Below are 19,230 nucleotides of genomic sequence, written 5' to 3' on the forward strand. Positions count from 1 at the left end.
CATTATAATGTTGAATATGCTCAAAGTTTGGTGTGAGGGGGTTCGTACTTTTTTTTTTTTTTTTTTTCTTGAAAGCACAAGATACCTGATGACATGAAGTTTGGGTCGCCCCTGATGTGGTCAATGTGTTTGTTGATTGAGACGATGTTTAATGATGCAACAATATGGTGTGTTTGTGCAAGTGCAACCAGGGGCTCGTTCAAGTAGGACCATCTAGCATCTATCCGGAGGCGTTTGATTTCTTTCAGGACTATGGGGTCAGTTTTGATGTGGCTCTTGAGAATGGGACTAAGAATATGTAGATTTGCAGGGTCTTTGATACGTGATAGAGCTGTGTAGACCAGGCCATGAGATTGGATCCCAGTAGGGTCAAATGCGACTGTTGTCATTGTCAAGCCTTGGGATCTATGGATTGTGCGTGCGTTCGCTGCTTGTATTGGGAGTTGTGTTCTTGAGACTAGGTTGAGTGGGTTCTTTCCTGCTTGAAATTCTTTTGTTACTTGAAGTATTGGTGTCCATTGTTTGTTTATGTTTGCATGGTAGAGATGTGCATTTTGGGATCGTTGTCTTCTCCCAATTGAGGTATCGAAGAACTCCACCCAAGCTATCAATGATTGTGCTCTGTTGTTTGTTGTTTGGAAGATTCCATCTGCACCATTGACCAAACCATCAAGCACATTGATATTGCTAGCACAAAGTTCGACTATCATTCCTGGCTTTAGCTCAAGGATGGAGGATAATCCAGCAATTACTTGAGGGTTGTTTGGAATGACTAGGTTCTTTGAGCATGTTTTGTGGAATTTGTCATGAGCCTTGATGATGTATGGTGTCTCTTGCAAGTTCTCAAAGACCGTTTGGTTGTGCTTGGACTTTAGTTTATTTGTGAAAAAAAGATGAGGTGTTGTAAAAATGACGAAGTTGTTGTTTGCAAATGTGTCATTGATAGATATCAAGTCTCTTTGTGTTTGCTCCGCAACACGCGCGTATCCTATTTAAGACCTCTATAAACAATTCATTTGATTGGCGCATTGGTGTTGTTAGCTCAGCGCATGTGACATGTGTGTTCCAGCTTGATGGTGTGAGGATGTCAAGTGTATTGCTTATGTCGCTAAATATCCGACGATCGCGGACAGGGCTTGCTTAGCAAAGATTGCCACAAAAGATAACGTCCAGGCCACCGAAGGGTTCATTGTGTTTGTGCTTTATAGATCGGAGTCTTGTGTCGATAATATGCAGCAGCCTGTTGCCTATTAAGGAAGCCTCGTCAAAAATAACTAGTTTGAGGTTTGCGTTTGCCTGGGATAGGTCATTGAGGGTGTCGTTGGAAAGAGGGGCCATCTTAGTAAGCATCAATGGAAGGCGCAATGCAGAGTGTATTGTTGTGCCACCAAGGTTGAATGCTGCTTTGCCTGTATATGCCATCAACAATGTTGTTGGAAGCTCAATATTTCCTTCTATCGAAGGTGCATAGTGTCGAACTAGGCCTTGGATGATTGCACGCAAAGTAAAGGTTTTCCTTGTTCCGGCGCCTCTTGTTAAAAAAAAGGTGAATTTTGTCATTTGGGTATACTCTCTTTCGTGTCATGATATCATCGTAAAGATGTCTTTGCTCTATATTCAAACTCATGACAATTGAGTGATATTCTTCATTTGGCATTCCAAGGAATCTGGATGATGTTGATAGTTCAATGGTATGATGCCTTGTGGTTGGTAGGTCGAGATCAAGCTCATAAGTGAATTGTTCTTGTTGAGTTTCTTGTGAGGATTTGAGCATGATGTTGATGATTCTTGATTGTTGATTTCTAGTTTTGTGAAAGGCTCCATGTTTTGTGCAATTATAGCAATATTAGACTCATATCTCTCTCTCCAAGTTGATGTCAAAGCATCGAACATGCATTCATCCCTTGTGAACGGTAGAAACAACAGACATAGTTGGTGGTAATGTCTCTCGCTGTCGATCTCCTTGCTGAAGCTTGTATATCTGATGATTTGAGGCTTCTTGCACTTGTGGTGTGTCCCTTGTGCGATAGTGTATTTGCTTGCATACTCTGCCAAACAAAGCTTTCGTATGCTAGTTGGTCTTTTTGTATACTTTGTTACGAGATCATCAAAGAATATGTATGTGTCATCAAGATGGAGTGTTTGCAAGGAAGTCTTCCTCTTTAACAATAGTGTTCTTTGGGTTTGGTAGTCTGCATTGATGAAGATAAATTGCATGGTTGTGCTGTGTAATGGAAGAGATAGTGAAATGTACGTTGCTTGTTGAGCTGTGATTTCTTGAGCATTGATCAAGGCACCTCCAATTTCTTAAGACGCTCCAATGTGGGAAGACTCTCCTTCTTGCATTTCTCAAAGATTTTGTTGATTGCTTTGCTTGTGGTCGAATCTGTTTTTGTTATATATGATGTGCAGTATGCAGCAGCTCCATGAAGGTTGAAAATAAACTGAATATCAAGATTGCCATCCCACAATGTGCACATTGTTTTGTTGAAATTGTTTGTGTATATATCTTTTGGTTGTCTTTTGAGCAAAAGTGTTGGTTCTGAGAGCGAAATTGAGAGTGTCTCAAGGTACATGTCTTCATCCATGCTTAAAGAGGATAACAAATCATCAAAACTCATTTCAGGGCAGTGTGGTAGAGCTGCAAGTTGGCTTTCGAGTTGTGTCTTATTCGCAAGAAGCATGGATTTCCTTTCTTCACTTGATCGTACTGGGCGCAAGATAGTTGTTTGCCGTGCAGGCGGTCTTGGAAATCCAAAACGGCAATGCTTCTTTCTTTTTTTGCAAGTTCTTCGATGACAATGGATTTGTACTTTTTGTAGGTCAACACCTAATTCATCTTTGTTACTTGAGATGTATTTATCAACAAAAGCAATCACTTCTTTGTCATCAGAAATCCCAAGCTTTGGAGAATTGTCAATCCAAATTAATCCATAATCATGCTGGCTTCCCCTATGCTGAAATTCTGTGACAAAGAAAAAATCCATGATTTGGCCAAGTATTTTTGAATTTCGTTTCAACTCTTTCTTAAGTGCGTTGAATCTATGGACATAGTATCGAGCTGTGGTGATAGGATCTGCACGAACGAATGCACGGATATAGTGTGCACTAGATTGGAAATTAGATTCATTGATTTGTGGATTAAGCACAGCAAGACATTCGTGCAATGGCTTCCATCTTTGCTCTGCACATGATAGAGTGACAAAAAGGTAGGCTGTCCTATTTGTCGAATCATGGCGAAAACATTACGCTTGAGTTTGGCCTTGTAATCTGATGATGTTCGCAAAGATTCAAAGTCATGATATCCTAGTTGGGATGATAGTATTCGCTCAATGTTAGTGTTGTTCTGAACATCTTCTGCGCATAGTTGCATGCCTTGTAATTTTCCCTTGCGTAGACGCACCCATATAGAACCAAGCACCTTGCCGATGATAATCTTCATCACTTTGAAGAAAAAAATTTCAATATCTAACACAAAGCGTCTATCCTTGTTTTTGAGCTCCCATTGTGCCACCTTCAAGTAATTTTTTTTCGCAAGGTTTGCATAGGTTCTTCTTTTTCCAAAGAACAAAGTTGGAAATGATAATTCCTCGCAATCGGAATCATCGAATAGGCTCAAAGGGGAAAATCCTTCACATAGAGCGACGCTATGCACATGTGCACTATGATCGATGACTTGCTGTGAAGAATAGATACCATGGACAAGGGTGTCTGAATGTTCATTCACTAACTCATCAACCTCATCTTCTTCATGCAACACTACATCTGGACTCATTAGAAAAGTAGAAACCCAAGCTTCATTAATGGAGGCTTTGTGCTCTATGTATAAAGGGGTGCCAATCAAATCTTTCAATGCTTGGAGCACATAAAAGGGACGTACACCACCACTAAGGTATGCATGGGCATACTCAAGTTTACGCTTAATCTCTACAAGGATTGTAGCGTGCTCATTACTAAAACGCGGCAAAATTGCTTGAATTCTTGTCAAGTCTGCCATGACATTAACGACACTGCCTCGCAGCCCGAACTGACCCTCATAATTGAGTTCTCGTATTAGAGTGAAAGGAATGTGAAGTGATACAAGGCGTTTCTCGATTGCATTTAACAATGCAATGCTTCCAATACTTTTATTGAGGAGAGAATGTAGATATATGCAAAAGAGCGGCTTCCTTTGAGATTTCAAGTTTTGCTTACAGGAGAAACAAACTCTTTTGTCTACAGCAGAGTTAAATGTTTGCAATCCCATCAAGGTTTGGAGAAAAGATGCTTCGAGCACACTCAAACAATGCAAACTCTTTTTGAACAAAAGACTACCACAACTTAAACATCCATATGCAGAAGTGTCTTGAATTTCCACTAGATATTTTTGTTTCCTAGATCTTTTATTAGATTGAGGCACAACATTGTCTTCATGCAGCATTTTCGATATTGAGTAAACTTTCTTTTGAATTTGTTTCAAAGTGTAAGAAGAACAAACTTGTGTTCGAAATCGAGAAGCTATATGCAATGCTGTCTCATTTGGAAAAGTCTTCACAACATCCACCAATCTAGCGGCAAGATCTTTAGGCCAAGAGCAACGCTTACGTTTCTTGATGGAAGGCGATTGTGGAAAAATAAACAATCCATCTTGACAAATAAAGACGAACAAGCTATAAGAAGAGGAAGAGGATGCAACACAAGGATTAGCATTGAAAGAATGTTGATGATTTTATTCTTGAAATACATAAACAATACATTGAAACTCCAAGACATGGCAAGCTAGATTGATCAAATTGATTGAAATCAAAGGAGAATTTGTTCTTGTGCCCATACGTTGGCAAACCAGAGATTCAAGAGTTTTGTCGTCAACATTACAAGCCACACGCTCATCATTCCATAATTTCAGCCACACATTTGTGATCTCGAAGTCGTGAGAACGAAATTTTGCAACAATATGCTTGGACAAAATATTATCTAATGAATTGATAGAGATATCTACACCACATACAAACAACAATGCCCTTAAAACATCTTGATTACAAGGAGATGTCCTCCAAAAAGTTGAGTCGATTGAACATTGGATTCCATTTATACAAAAAACAGCTTTATCGTCAAGAGATAATCCCGCCATAATGCCCAGATACAAAAGGATATTCAGCAGAATATAACCTTCCTAGAGGAGTGCAAGGCACATTAGATAGACAGCATCTTCCTATTCAGATTTAAAGCTTGTTACATACCCATGTGCATCAATTGAGAAATGCCCAGCTCTTTTCATTCCCACCAAGAAAGCTTTCAAACTCACTAGATCAGTTTCATACAAATGCAAAAAAGAAGAGGGTAGGCGAAGGACTTGGTCAACAATCTTCCCGTGCCAGGTGACGGAAATACCTTTACCGTCACGAGGAACCAGCTTTGCTTGAAGAGCAGGAACTTTCCAAATTTCAACAACTTTGTTACAAGCAAAACAATGAGGATTAGAGCTTTGGCGATTGACTTGGGTAGATTTGCAAACTCCACATAAATACTCCAATCCAACATTGTTGACGTTAACAACCTCAGGAGAATCGAACACCTGAAATTAACATAAAGAAATTACACAATGCACAATGAATACAACGAGCCTACCAAGCAGAACTCACCGTTTTTCTGAATCCCATATGGCAATCTGCTTATCACGGATATCTTTGAAAACCAACTTCAGTTGAGAGGGCAATGGCAACAGGATAGTGTAGTCCACGACAGACAATGTGTTAGAGAATTGTTCGAAGACATTTATGTTGTGGGCCACACAATCATAAAATCCATTCTCTTTGACTTCATTGGATATGTTATAAAAGTCAGCCTTTCGAGAAGGTACAAACAAAAGCTGCAGCAATAACAAACAGTCAAACACTATCAAGAAGACTAAGAGATGTGTATAGAAGCTTACCATTGCTCTATCAACATCAGCAAGGCCATCAGCAACAATAAGCCTAGTGCCACTACTGCCATCACTTTTCGCCATGTTCTCCACCTTGATAACAATAAATGGTATAGTAGGCACACCATCTTCAATTGAAGAAGTCCATGATGAGACAAGATCTTTAATCTTGTGCTCAGGAAAGAGAGTTAGCACAAAGTCGAATGAAGGAGCCTTCACAATAGATGTAGTTGCATCAGCATAGAGAGCAAGTTGGCAAGTGCCTCCATCACTAGGATTCTTTTTCCTCACAACAGGGCCCTCAATACGTATAAAATCACCCACAACAAATGAGTTGACAAACTGTTCAATATAATTTTCTGTCACAACAAAAGTGATAGTATGATGTGCAACCTTGTCCACAAGATGAGCCTTCAAAACTCTGCTGTAATTTCCTTTTTGGATTTTGTATGTGCCATATTTTGCAAGCACCTTGCCAACTAAGACAAAACGATAGTTAATAGCATCAACAAGCTCAAATATAAGAAGCTCAGGCGTAGATTGACTCAATGCCAATTGAGAGTCAAAAGAATCAACAATAGGTCTTGGCTCTTCTTTATTAGATGCTAAGCCCAACGAACGACTCACACGGACAGAGGGAGTGGCAATCCCAGAAGAGCTAAGCGGTGTTCGCCCTACATCACATGGCACACGATACTATTATTATCAATTACACATTGGTAAGCCACAGAAATTGGAAACAAAGCTAACCTCTCACAGTGGCCATTCCTCTTGCAATACTAAGAGCTTTTTGAACAGATTTTGGAGATTTCTTTAACTTGGATTTGGAACTAAGCTTTTTAAATGCTGAGTTTGGAGAACCCACTAAGCTACTTGACGATCCAAGGCCCCCAGTTTCAGACACAACTTCATGCAAGTTTTCAATTCTAGGAGCTGCGCTTAAAGTCTCAAAGTAGTCATTGCTTGAATTTTTAGTGAAAGCATCTATAATCAAGAGCAAGTTCAAAACAGTTTCCAAGATAAGCAAGACAGCAAGACTCTTAAGCACCAAAAGAGGAACGAAATGCAGAGGTATATTACCATCCATATTCGAATCCATAGCGCCTTGGTATAGGGAGTGATGCTATGCTTTGATAATAGATGTGGCTATAAAGTTTAATTGTACTATAGAGGAAGTAAACCTCTCAACAAGAGTGATCTCAGAATAGAAGGCTCTTCAAAATACCTTTGGCTTTTATATACTAACAACTCAAAGAGTGAAACGTGATGGATAATCTTGAGTACTTCAAGAAAGATAGTTTGAAAGTTCCACTCAAAGGTTGGCAATAAATGCAGATTTACATTTGTTACCATCTATAATTATATAATATTGGGTCACGACCTATACACTCCATAAAGAGAGAGAGAGAGAGAGAGAGAGAGAGAAGGCTGCTCTTTTAATTAACTCTACCTCGATTTTTGCAATAACAGTAAAAGCTACAAATAACTCAACTATTACTAGAGAGAGGAGAGAAGGGAAGACAGGTGCATCCTAAATAAACTCAACTATTATTAGAGAGAGGAGAGAGGAGAAGAGAAGTGCAAGGCTGCAAATGAAATGAGAACTACAACTAAGTAAATTAAGAAATCTAAAAAAGAGAAACAGATATGTTAGAACTTTATAAAAATTTGAAGTAAATGATTCTAAATCATCACATCAAAATGGATTTATTTTCATTCTTACTTTATAATATTAATAATGAACCTTGAGACAATCAAATTTAATATTGAAAGTTGAATCATTTTTTTACATCAAAAAAATAACCGCATAGCCATAAATTTTCAAAGTCAAATCCCCAAAACCTAACCACATACTCAGCTAGTCCAAATCATCCATCAATAGGATTAAATCATGGACCAAGATTGCATCATAGAATGTGGAGCCAATCGTTTTTAATTAAGAGCACCTCGCGAGCCACACCAAAAAAAAATTTATAGCAAACCAAAGCATAAAGTCTATCAACAACAATTGGACAAACTTCGAGATATAATTAACTTCGAAAACATTACGCAACTTCAAACTTAATCGACACCATAAGAGTTACATCTATTATAGTCTTCAAATTATTTAGCCCATGACAAAGTGTGCTTGACCTCGACATACATTAAGCCACCCAAACCATCCAATCCCGTCAATGGCTCCGTACCACCCTGCAAAAAACAGCAAACTGTTAAAACAAACAGCCAACCGATAGAAAGCAACAAATCACATTAAAAATTTCTCTTTGCAACATACCGTAAATCAACACAAAATGCCGGTGACGAGGCACATGTAACACCAAACCGCCATAGACCGGCAGGCGGGACGACACAGCAGAGCAACACAACACACCGCAGCAAAGCTGCACAATAGAACGCCCCGATCCATCACAGACCGACGGAGAAGACGACAATGCAGCACGACAACACCGGAAACAACAGCAGCAGAACAGATCGGCGTCCAAGATCCATCACAGGTCGGTGGAGGAGACGTCGTAACAGAGCAGCAAAACCTCGATGCACAGAGCAGCACGGCACATAACAAAATGGCCAAATCCACCACAGACCGACGGAGAGGACGTCAATGCAGCACGACATAACGAGAAATAGCAGCAGCACCACAGATCGGCATCCAAGATCCACCATAGATCGACGAAGGCGACGTCCTAACAGAGCAGCACGGCCCGAATCCACAGAGCAGCATGGCACCACATCTTCAAGGTCCACTTCAGATCGGCGAAGGGCACGAGAAAAAAGAGCAGCACAACCCCGAGACACAAAGCAACACAGCACCAAGGCACGACCCCAATCCACCATAGACCAGCGAACCAAGAACACGAGGCACCCGCAGAGAAGCACAGCAAGCACAAGCGCGGCCCAAATCCGCCATAGATCGGCGAGCAGGACGACAAACCACAGCAACGCAAGACTGCGGAGAGACAGGGCACTGAATCACGCCCAACAGCGCCATAGAACAGCGAGAGGAACCACGCCACACAAGCCAGCATGTTCTCAACAACCCCATGCAAGAAGCGGGACAACACTACAGGAGCGGAGCAGGACAGTAAAGCACGAGCGTGGCCTAGAACTGCCACAGGCCGACAAGCAGGGTGACGTGCCCCCATGGTGTCATGCACGAACGAGGACAGCGCTATGGGAGCGGAGCAGGGCAGCAGAGCAGGAGCACGGCCTAGAAGGGCCATAGGTCGGCGAACAGGATGACAGAGAGCAGCAAGACAAGAACGCGCAGAGGCACCCCATGCACAGCGCACACCTACAACCAAGAATCGCCATAGACCGGCCCCCCTTGAGCCTTGCCTACCCTACTAAGGGTTCATGAGCCCTAACCCTAAGGAGACCTCCCTCCACGGAGCTCAAGGAGGCTCCACTCCAAAAGAGGGAAGAAGTATAATGCATGCACTCATTATAAGCCCCTCCCACCAACCCCACTTTAAGCCTTCCAGCTTGCAGCTTGCACCCAACGTCCACCACTCGAAATCCAATGCACCTATCCTTTCAAGAGCCACTCAAAACTACATACTTTATTTTTTATTTTTCACACTTATTTATAAAACACATGTCATATTTTTCCCTAAGAAAAAAGGCAAACCACCACTATGGCCTTAGCCCTTTGGGCAGGCCAAAAAGCTTCTTTGAGAAAAATAGAAAGTGACACTTATTCTTAAACATATAGTGTCACAATACAATATTATGTTTTTTTGAAAAAAAGTGTAACAATGAACTATTACATTGCAATATATTCCAAAGGCATAAAACATAATGTTTGACACAAAACTCAATTCCCCTCTTTAAAGATAGAGGTACACAAATGTCAACACCCTTTCGCAAGGCCCTATAAAAAATAATTTAAAATTATCATTAGCTTGCTTTTTCCAATGGTTTATATTTGCACCCAAAAATCCACCCTTCACTAAGGACTTCTTATGTAGTTCAAAAAGTAAATGAAGCTTTGGAGAATAGCTTTTATTGGACTACATAAGTAGTCCTCATTAAAGGGTTTAATTTTGGGTGTATCTTTGGGCCATTGGATAAAGCTTGTGGATTAGTGCCACGTGGTAAGCTAATGATAATAAACTTTTTGGTATGCAAAAGGCCATATTGGGGTGGATGAACTTTTTTGGCAATTTGTGGATTATGGATGCAAGTCGATCGGATGGAGGACACGTGTACAATTTATTTGTTTTTTAATATTTTTCTAAGTTTTTGTGAAAAGTGTTGACATTTGTGTACCTCTTTCTTTAAAGAGGACCATTCAAAATTGGGTAAATCTTTTTTTTTCTCTTCCACTTTTTTTTGCTATTTTAGTTTGTTAAAAAATCCTTTCATTTAAGAGCATGGGTTCCATTTCATAAAAACATTTAATATGTCAATCGAGTGAATTGTTTTTCATATTTTAATTTGATAAAAACCCTTTAATTTAAGAGCCTCACATGTGTCCAATTCATTAAATTGTTTTAGTATACCAATGTGACCCTTCACCTTCTTAGTTTCAATGGTCCCTTCATTTAAAAATTTAATGATTTTCTTTGCAACTTTTGGCCTACCCCAAAGGGTAAGGCCTTAGTGATGCCTTCCCTTTTTGCTAATGAAAAAGGAAAGATTATTTTTTAAAAACTGCACAATTTTTCTAGTGTATGAAAGAAATAGAAGATCTTCATTATGAAGACTCCTAAAGTCTCAGCTTAATATCATGTCAGTTGAGGGCAAAGGGAAAAGGAGAAATTCCTCCCCAAAATGGAGAAAAATAATGTCAAAATATGAAAAATAAAATTTCCTCTTGACAAATTCAAGAAAAGAAATTTTATATGTTTGGAAAAATGATTTTTCTTGAACACACGAGTATTAGGTAAGTGGCATGGGAAAGGGGAATGGGCAGCTCTCTCTTTCTCACGAACCGCGCATCTCTCTCTCGCGTGTGCTCTGCAAGAGATGACGTTGACGAGTTCTCTCTCTTGCTTTGTTGTGGCGTGTGAACGGGGTTTGCTAGCCTGCTGCAAGGTTAGGGTAGGTCTATAATGAAGAGAGAGATGGTTGGTTGCAACATTTAAGTGTCGATTGGAGATATAGTTGCTTTATTATGCACAAAAGACTGTTTAGCATGAGTGGCAACTTCTTGCTTGATCCTTTACCTGTCTGTGAGTAAGTTCAATATACTCTCTTTCAAGTGTCGTAAAGTTAAAGGCTTTCCATTAGCTGAATGCTTTGTCTCAAAATGCCTAGAGCGGTACAGTATTTTAGAGCTACCATTCTCATCATGCAAGCTGTGCAGGGCATTCTCATCATGAGAGCCTTGCAGGACCGCCCCTCAATCTCCATAGCATCAATCCGTTGCTGCTCTAATGTAGCTTCCAACTTTTCAAGAAATGCATTGTTTTCATTCTTTAGCTCTTGAAGCTCTGTCTGTAAGCAAGCCTCTCTCTCTCTCTCTCTCTCTCTCTCTCTCTCTCTCTCTCTCTCTCTCTCTCTCTCTCTGACAAGGTGGCAAGGGTTTTTGACTTTGGGATTGCAAAGCTCTTGCATCAGGATGAGATTTTCTCCAAGGCCAAGGGAACGATGGGGTATGTTGCTCCAGATAAGGTTCAATTATACACTCCACTATGTGATGTGTGCGTTCGAATCATGAATGCTTTTGTCCCTTTGGGCCGAGGTGTTTCGCCGTTCGTTTGAGGGTGTGGCGAATTTTTGTGTTTGGGTGGTGTATCCCATTGTTTAAGATTGCTGAAAACTTCACCTGTGTTTTTCTTGGGATGGCTCAAACTATGGCCAATCGACCGGGGTTGATACCAAGGGGGATGTTTACAACTTTGGCATTGACCTGTTGGAGACACTAACCAAAAAGAGGCCAATAGATGCCCTTTTTGGCACCATGGGAGTTAACTTGCCAATGTGGGTAAAAGATGCATACCCTGACAGAACCTTCAACATTCTTGATCCATAACTATTCGACTCCGAACTTGACTTTGTCAGCGAAGACGACAGGAAAGCCATAAAACTCATGGTGGATCCTCTTTCAAGCATACTGCTCCATGATGCAGAGAGCTATTAATCTAGTTTGTCAAACACCTAAATTTTAAGTTTTAATGGGAACCTTAAAAATAATCTTTTTCTACAAGCCTTTGTGATGAGCTAGGTTCGATTGATAACAAGTTGTTTCAATGGCAAGCTTAGATCCTCTAGAAAAACGATCCCTCTTTGTATCGCCCTGCATATTGGGCCTTTGTTGCCCTTCTTTATAAGAAGCAATGATGTTAATCAATCATACAACAGATCAAAGTGATCGTTTGGCATGCTATTTTACTTCACTTCGCTCATCCCTTTCTGTTCTTTACGTGCCTCTTTTGCAATAAAAGAGTGTCCTAATTCTGATATGCTTGGGTGGCTAGGAGCATTTCTCTAGGACTTTGTTTGCATATTCAAGGCACTGTTGCTGCAAGGTTTCATGGTGACCTTCCTGAGAGGGGGAGATTGTGCTAGCTAAATTTCAGTAATCCAAACTTGGTTCAATCAAACGCCATGTTGCATAGGTTGCGATTAGACCTCCATCATTTTGGTAACATCTTTGCGAGTCTTTTTTTGTGCTAAGCATGGATGCCTCTATTTTACATACTAGAGTGTCTGAATATCATTAATGTTAAAGTTTTGGAAGAATTTTATTAGATTTTCAAATAATATTATTTCCTCTCAAATGTTTCTAGATGGAAAATCAGCAATCTTCTGAGTTATGCATGAAGCAGCCAAAAACATGTCTCATTCCTTGGCTTTGAAATAGCTTACTAGCACAACAAAACTCTCAACATTGTAATTTACCATCAGTACTGATGGTAGAATCAGGTGTATTTCAAGAGTTGTATGATCTACCTGGTAGTATGCAAGGCATATTCTCATATTCTTGTCAAGGCTGAGTATATAATGAAATCTAGATGTTCACAATGTAGAATGATGACAATGTAGAAAATTATTGTCAAGTTTGAGTACACAATAACCAAATCATGGAGTTGTTGCATGCTTGCTATTGATAGAAGAATGTGGGGTCATAACTACTCCAACTTGCTGATTATGGGGGTACTTGTAGATCATGACTGGTACTATCAATTATAATGACTGCTCAGTGCTTGCACAAGTTTGGAACATCCTCATCTCTAGAGGTGACTCCAATGTTTGCAGAGGGTTTAACAATGGATTTGGAAATCAAAAGAGGGCAAGAGATTTAATTGAGCAATATATTGCATGCCAATGCCGCCATTGTTGAGCAAGGAGCAGGAGGATAGAGGGTGGATGGTTGGAGTTAGAGATGAGGATGACCCTATTGTTGCTCCAATCACTGCCTATCATGTCTTGCTTTATGACTATACCTATTTCCCTCACTTGTTTGAGTAATTATGTCACAACATGTGTGTGTGCACTTTGTGTACATACCTGTTTGTGCTACACCTCTCTTAAGGTCATTTGACATAGCTGCATGCTAGATTCTATGATGGTGCTACAATAGTGAGATGCCTATTGGGGATTTCAAGCAATAGACTCTTTGGGGCCCCCTAGTCCCCAACCTCAACCCCGATTATTACCATCTGTCATCTGCAAATTCGCATTGCATACCCACTTTTCCAAACCTTAAATTGAACAATCCCTTCGTCTCCCTCACCCACCAATGCTTTTCTGCAACACATGCCCTTGACCACACAAACAAGAGAGGAAGGTTGAGGTCAATTTTCACTAGATAAAGCCCTTTCTTTAGGCAGAAATGCAGGGTCTTTTCAAGTGAATACCTGGCATGCTTGGGAAGCTCGAAACAAGAGACATATGAAGAAAGGGGTCAAGGGTAGGGTGGATGTGATGGTCATAGAGGAGGCATGGGTCTCTTGTAAGCAAGAATCAATGGAAGTGAGTGTTGGTCTCCCTACCTTATGGCTTTGTCTTGACATCTTGCAAGCTCATGAAGCAAGATTCAGAAAGGTTGAATGCAAAGGCAGCTGCCCAAAAATGCCGAGGCCTTACCATGTTACCTGGAGATCTTGGGAAGCTGGGGCACCTAGTTGTGCATATAAAACTATGTGTAGGACGCATCCGATAAATGAAGACTTCACATGGAAATTGCTAATGATTCTTTTCAATTAATGATTAATGAGCCATGGACTGGTCTTTTGCCTTATCCATGGAATGGGGCAGGGAGGTGTTGTAGGATGGTGGCCATTTTATCATGTCATCATCATCATTCCCATCTTCTTTCTCTTTTACTTCCTCGGACAGTCTAGCATCCATTGCAACTTAAAACTCAAAGGCATTGCAAACTCCTTATGTTGGGATTAGGGTTGCAGGAAAACATACACAACTTGGAGAAGACGAAGGAAGCTCAAGGCACACAACAGAGAGTATGTTGCTTAGTGTGCAATGGAAAGATAGATAGCCCTAAAGTGATGGGCGTATATATAGTGCACGAGGGAAAAAACCTCCTAAAGTGGGAAAAAATACCACGACGGTCCTAGTGTGTTCACACACATCACTACCACATGTATATGGTAACAAATCCCCCCTGGAGTGATGCGATGAACGAGAGCTCGCACATGAGTAAAGGGAAGTGCCATGCCCTGAGGACATGATCAATCCACAAAGGGGAGTAATCCCAAAGCTTTGCGAAAAGCTTCGAGCTTCTCACGAGACAATGCCTTTGTGAAAAGATCTACAAAGTTGTTATGTGTTGGCACATAAGCCAAGCTGATCTCTCTTGCTGAGAGCCTCTCCCTGACATAGTGGTAATTCACCTCAATGTGATTTGTGCGAGCATGAAAAACTGGGTTCCTTGCAACTGCCAATGCGCTCTGGCTGTCAGTGTAGATAGTGTTGGCAGTGTTCTGTCCAACACCCAAATCAGCCGTAAGGCGTGTGAGCCATACACACTCAATTGTAGCTGTGAATACTGCCCTGTACTCAGCCTCACAACTAGAAGTGGCCACAATAGGTTGCTTCTTGCTCAACCATGCCATAAATGAACTACCAAGCATGAAACATAAACCACTTGTGGACACTCGCGTGTTAAAACAACCAGCACAATGTGAGTCCGAAAAAGCATGTAAGTCTGACGGCAATGATTCCACCTTGGGATAAAACAAGCCAAGATGTAAAGTGCCACTAATATAGTGGAAAATCCTCTTGACATCCTGCCAATGCTTAGACCTTGGGCTATGCATAAATCTGCTGACCTGTGAGACTGCAAACTGAATACCCGGCCTCATGTTGCATACATAAATGAGGCATCCAACATCAGTTTGGTAAAGAGTGACATCTGCATGATCACCAACATCATGAAGACTCAATTTCAAACTTGTTTCCATGGGAGTGGCAATAGGTTTGCAATCCTCAAGTCCAAACTTACACATCAATGTCTCTATGTAACTTTTCTGACACAAGGCAATACCACCATCACACTGCTTAAACTGTATACCCAAGTAATGATGCAACAACCCCAAATCTTTTATCTTGAAAGTAGCATTCAAATTAGCCTTAAATTTAGCAATATGTCTCTCATTTGGTCCAATGATCAATAAATCATCTACATAAAGAACCAGAATGAGAAGTGCATCACCCTCACGATTTACATACAATGTGCTTTCTATTGGACTGTTTACGACAGCCTTGTTTGACCAAATGAGTGTCAGCTTTCTCATACCAAGCATGAGGAGATTGCTTCAACCCATAAAAAGCCTTCTTACATCTGCACACTTTGTCCTCTTGTCCTTTCTTGACAAAACCATCAGGCTATGTTACATAAAATTCCTCAAATATGTCACCATTCAAGAAAGCAGTAACAATGTCTGATTGATGTACATCCCAACCAAAATGAGCTGCCAATGCACATAGAAAACGCACAGTAGTCATATGACAAGTGGGAGCAAAAGTCTCTTCATAATCTATGCCTTTTTGCTGTGCATAACCCTTTGCAAAAAGTCGAGCCTTATGGCGATCGATCTCACCATCCGTCTTGCATTTCAACTTGTACACCCACTTCGTACCAATGGCATTTTTGCCAAGAGGCAAACCACATAAAGTCCATGTGTCATTTTCTATAAGTGCATCATATTTTGACTGCATTGTAGCCATCCAATTTTTTGAATTTTGTGCTTCATCAAAAGAGAGAGGTTCCTCAACATCATGTAAGCTAGAAACAGCCAAAGCATAACAATCTGATGCATAAGATGCATGGCCAGAGCCTGAACGAGTACGACTAGACAAAGGTGCATCCAATTTATTGTCATGCAATGTATGCACCATCCATTTTGGCATACCTCTAGCCTGCTCATTTTCAGCCCTTTCCTCATCAAGTACATCATGTACATCTGCATCAGTCATAGGCTGATATGTAATATTTTTTAAAATCCCCATAGGCTGTACATTTGCCTCATTGGAATTTACATTCGAAGTTTCACCACTGAAAAGAGGCAACAAAGTGTCATAAATGTCCTGTGAGCTTATATTATTGTCTCTAGTACATGACAGCAAGGGCTGAATAGAATCTTCCACAAACACTACATCTCGTGAAACAAGAATACGCTTTGTTTGCGGATGATACAACCTGTAACCTTTGCTTTCAGCACTATAACCAACAAAAATACATTTGACATCCTTATCATCCAATTTTTTGCACTGTGTTTGTGGCACCAAAGCACATGCCAAACAGCCAAAAACATGCATGTGCTCAATAGAAGGCTTTCTATCGTGCCATGTTTCATATGGAGTAATAGTTTGCAAAGCTTTCGTAGGACACATGTTAAGTACATAAGTGGCACACATGATGGCCTCAAGCCAAAAAGAATGCGGCAAAGCTTGACCTTTGACCATAGATCGTGCCATTTCCGTAACTGACCTGTTTTTCGTCTCAGCAACACCATTTTGTTGAGGCATATAAGGCACTATACATTGGTGTTTTATCCCACGACTAGCCAGAAATGCATTAAATTCATGAGACATATACTCCCCACCTCGATCGGGACGGAGGGTGCCCATAGTACATTTCGATACCTTTTCAGCCATAGCCAAAAAAAATTTGAAGCACATAAAAACTTTGGACTTCGCTTTAAGCGGAAATACCCATGCATGCCTGGAGTAATCATCAATGAGAGTCACTAAGTAGAGGTAATTGCCCAAGGACGCAGTTTGCATGGGCCCACAAACATCACAATGCTCAAGGCTGCAACCTACATGTGGCCCTAATTGAACCATCCTTTGGTAACTTCGAACGCTGCATCTTACCAAAAATACAACCTTCACAAACATGTTTGACAGGTGCTTCAAAAGGCGGCAAAGAAGCAACCATATCAGATTTCTGCAAATGCAGCAAACTGGCAAAATTCAGATGACCAAATGCCAAAGTTTTGCATCTGAAATAGCCCTTGAATCTGCAACTGCATTTGCAAAATTTTGTCCACACTTGTCATACAAAGTGAGCTTATACAGCCCACGGCACAAAAGGCCAGATGCAACAATTTCATCACCAAAATTGATATCATGAACTGCACATCTGTTGTCCACAAATTTGACTACAAGTCCAAGTCTAGCAAGTACAGATACAGACAAAAGATTCTTCTTGATCCTAGGTACATAAAGTGCATCAACAAGTGTGAAAAAACTACCATTTGTAGCATTAAGCACAATCTTTCCAACTCCTTGAACCAGATAAGAGGCATTGTTGGCACAAGTGACTGAATTCCCATGAGGGACAAACTTGAGAGAGGTGAACAATTCATGATGTGAGGTAATGTGCTTTGTAGCGCCACTATCGAAATACCACACATGTGAATGTGCAGCAATTGACATGCATGCATCATGGACAATAGGATTGTAAGTGCACTCTGCACTAAAATCCCATTCTGCATCAACATCATCATCACAGTCTCATTTCACAAAAGACTCATCAATGGCAGCATTCGTAGTGGAACCACCCTCTTTCTTCTTAGCCTCTTTGGCCTTCAACTTAGGACACTGCTTGATCAATTGATCATTTGCTTTACAATAATGACAACACATCTTCTTTTTGCCCTCATCACAGAATTTCCAGGCGAATTGTTGCCAACAGAAGCATTAGGAACATAATTTTTTCCACTTGCAACAGAACCATAAGAAGTGGTTGCATTGCTGTTACCCCCGCTGTTACCACCCTTTCTGTGAGAAGCAATAAAAGCCTGTTCAACTGCACATGCCTAGTCCTGTTTTTTTGGAAAGTGACTCTTGCAACAGCAATGTGCATAATGCATCAAACTTAACAACTTCAGGATTTCCTTGGGTCATAAGTCTCCAAGTACTAGCAAAAGTCTGGAAAGAATCTAGTAAGGCATCAAGAACGGTTTGCACAAGGGAACTGTCTGAAATGACTTCACTTGCAGAAATAAGTTACTCATTGATATCCTTGACACCAGCAAGGAAAGTGTCCATATCATCTTCCTCATGCATAATCTTTGATTCCATCTCTTTACGTAGCAAAGCAATTTTAGGCTCATTGCGGCTTGCATAAAGACCTGCTAGAATATCCCAAGTTCGTTTTGCAGATTTTGCTAAACGAATGTGAGGAACAATGGTGCACTTCACAGAAAATGCAATCAATGCATGAGCCTGTGCAACCTTTACATACCAACGAGATTGTTCTATCGTACGCAAAACAACTCTAATAGCAGCAATTCTTGCAGCAAGACCTGCAACATCCTCAACATCGCCTGCATCCTCATAACCAAGACGTACATCAATGCCCTGCACAATATTCCAAACTCCTTTTGACACAAGAACATGTTGCATCATGTAAGCCCACATAGGGTAATTGTTTCCATCCAATTTGTCCTCAGCAGCAAACACGAACACATCTGTGTTGTTGTCAGCCATGGTAAATGTTGCACCTGATGTGAAAACTGCCCGAAAAGAGGAGAAACGAAGAGGGAACAACACATGCTATATAGCACAAACCATAGAAGATTGTAAGGGACCTGTTATGCAAAAAATGGCACTGACCAAAATTCTACACAAAATGACAAAATAGTATGTGCAGTACTGCCTGTAGTGGAAACGGAGGCCGAAATGAGCCCGAATCAGAAATTTGAGCAGACTAAGCTCTCCGAGCTTACTCAAAAAATTTGTCGACCCGGCGAACTCTTGCCAAAGCTCACTGAAATCGAAGAAAGTGAGCAGGCGTGTGCTGGAGCTGCTGGGGACTAAGCCCAGGAGAACGCAACCTGCTCTGATACCATTTGTTGGAATTAGGATTGCAAGAAAACACACACAACTTGGAGAAGATGAAGGAAGCTGAAGGC

General features: G+C 40.8%; 2 pseudogenes; both read right to left on the reverse strand.

Moving 5' to 3' along the window:
* Positions 1–5,090: 5,090 nt before the first annotated feature.
* LOC147424100 (uncharacterized) lies at positions 5,091–6,985 on the reverse strand (annotated as a pseudogene).
* Positions 6,986–8,196: 1,211 nt separating this feature from the next.
* On the reverse strand, positions 8,197–9,206 carry LOC147424101 (uncharacterized; annotated as a pseudogene).
* Positions 9,207–19,230: the final 10,024 nt, after the last annotated feature.

Source organism: Adiantum capillus-veneris, chromosome 26, assembly GCF_014529385.1.
Source record: "Adiantum capillus-veneris isolate H3 chromosome 26, ASM1452938v2, whole genome shotgun sequence".
Lineage (NCBI taxonomy): Eukaryota > Viridiplantae > Streptophyta > Polypodiopsida > Polypodiales > Pteridaceae > Adiantum > Adiantum capillus-veneris.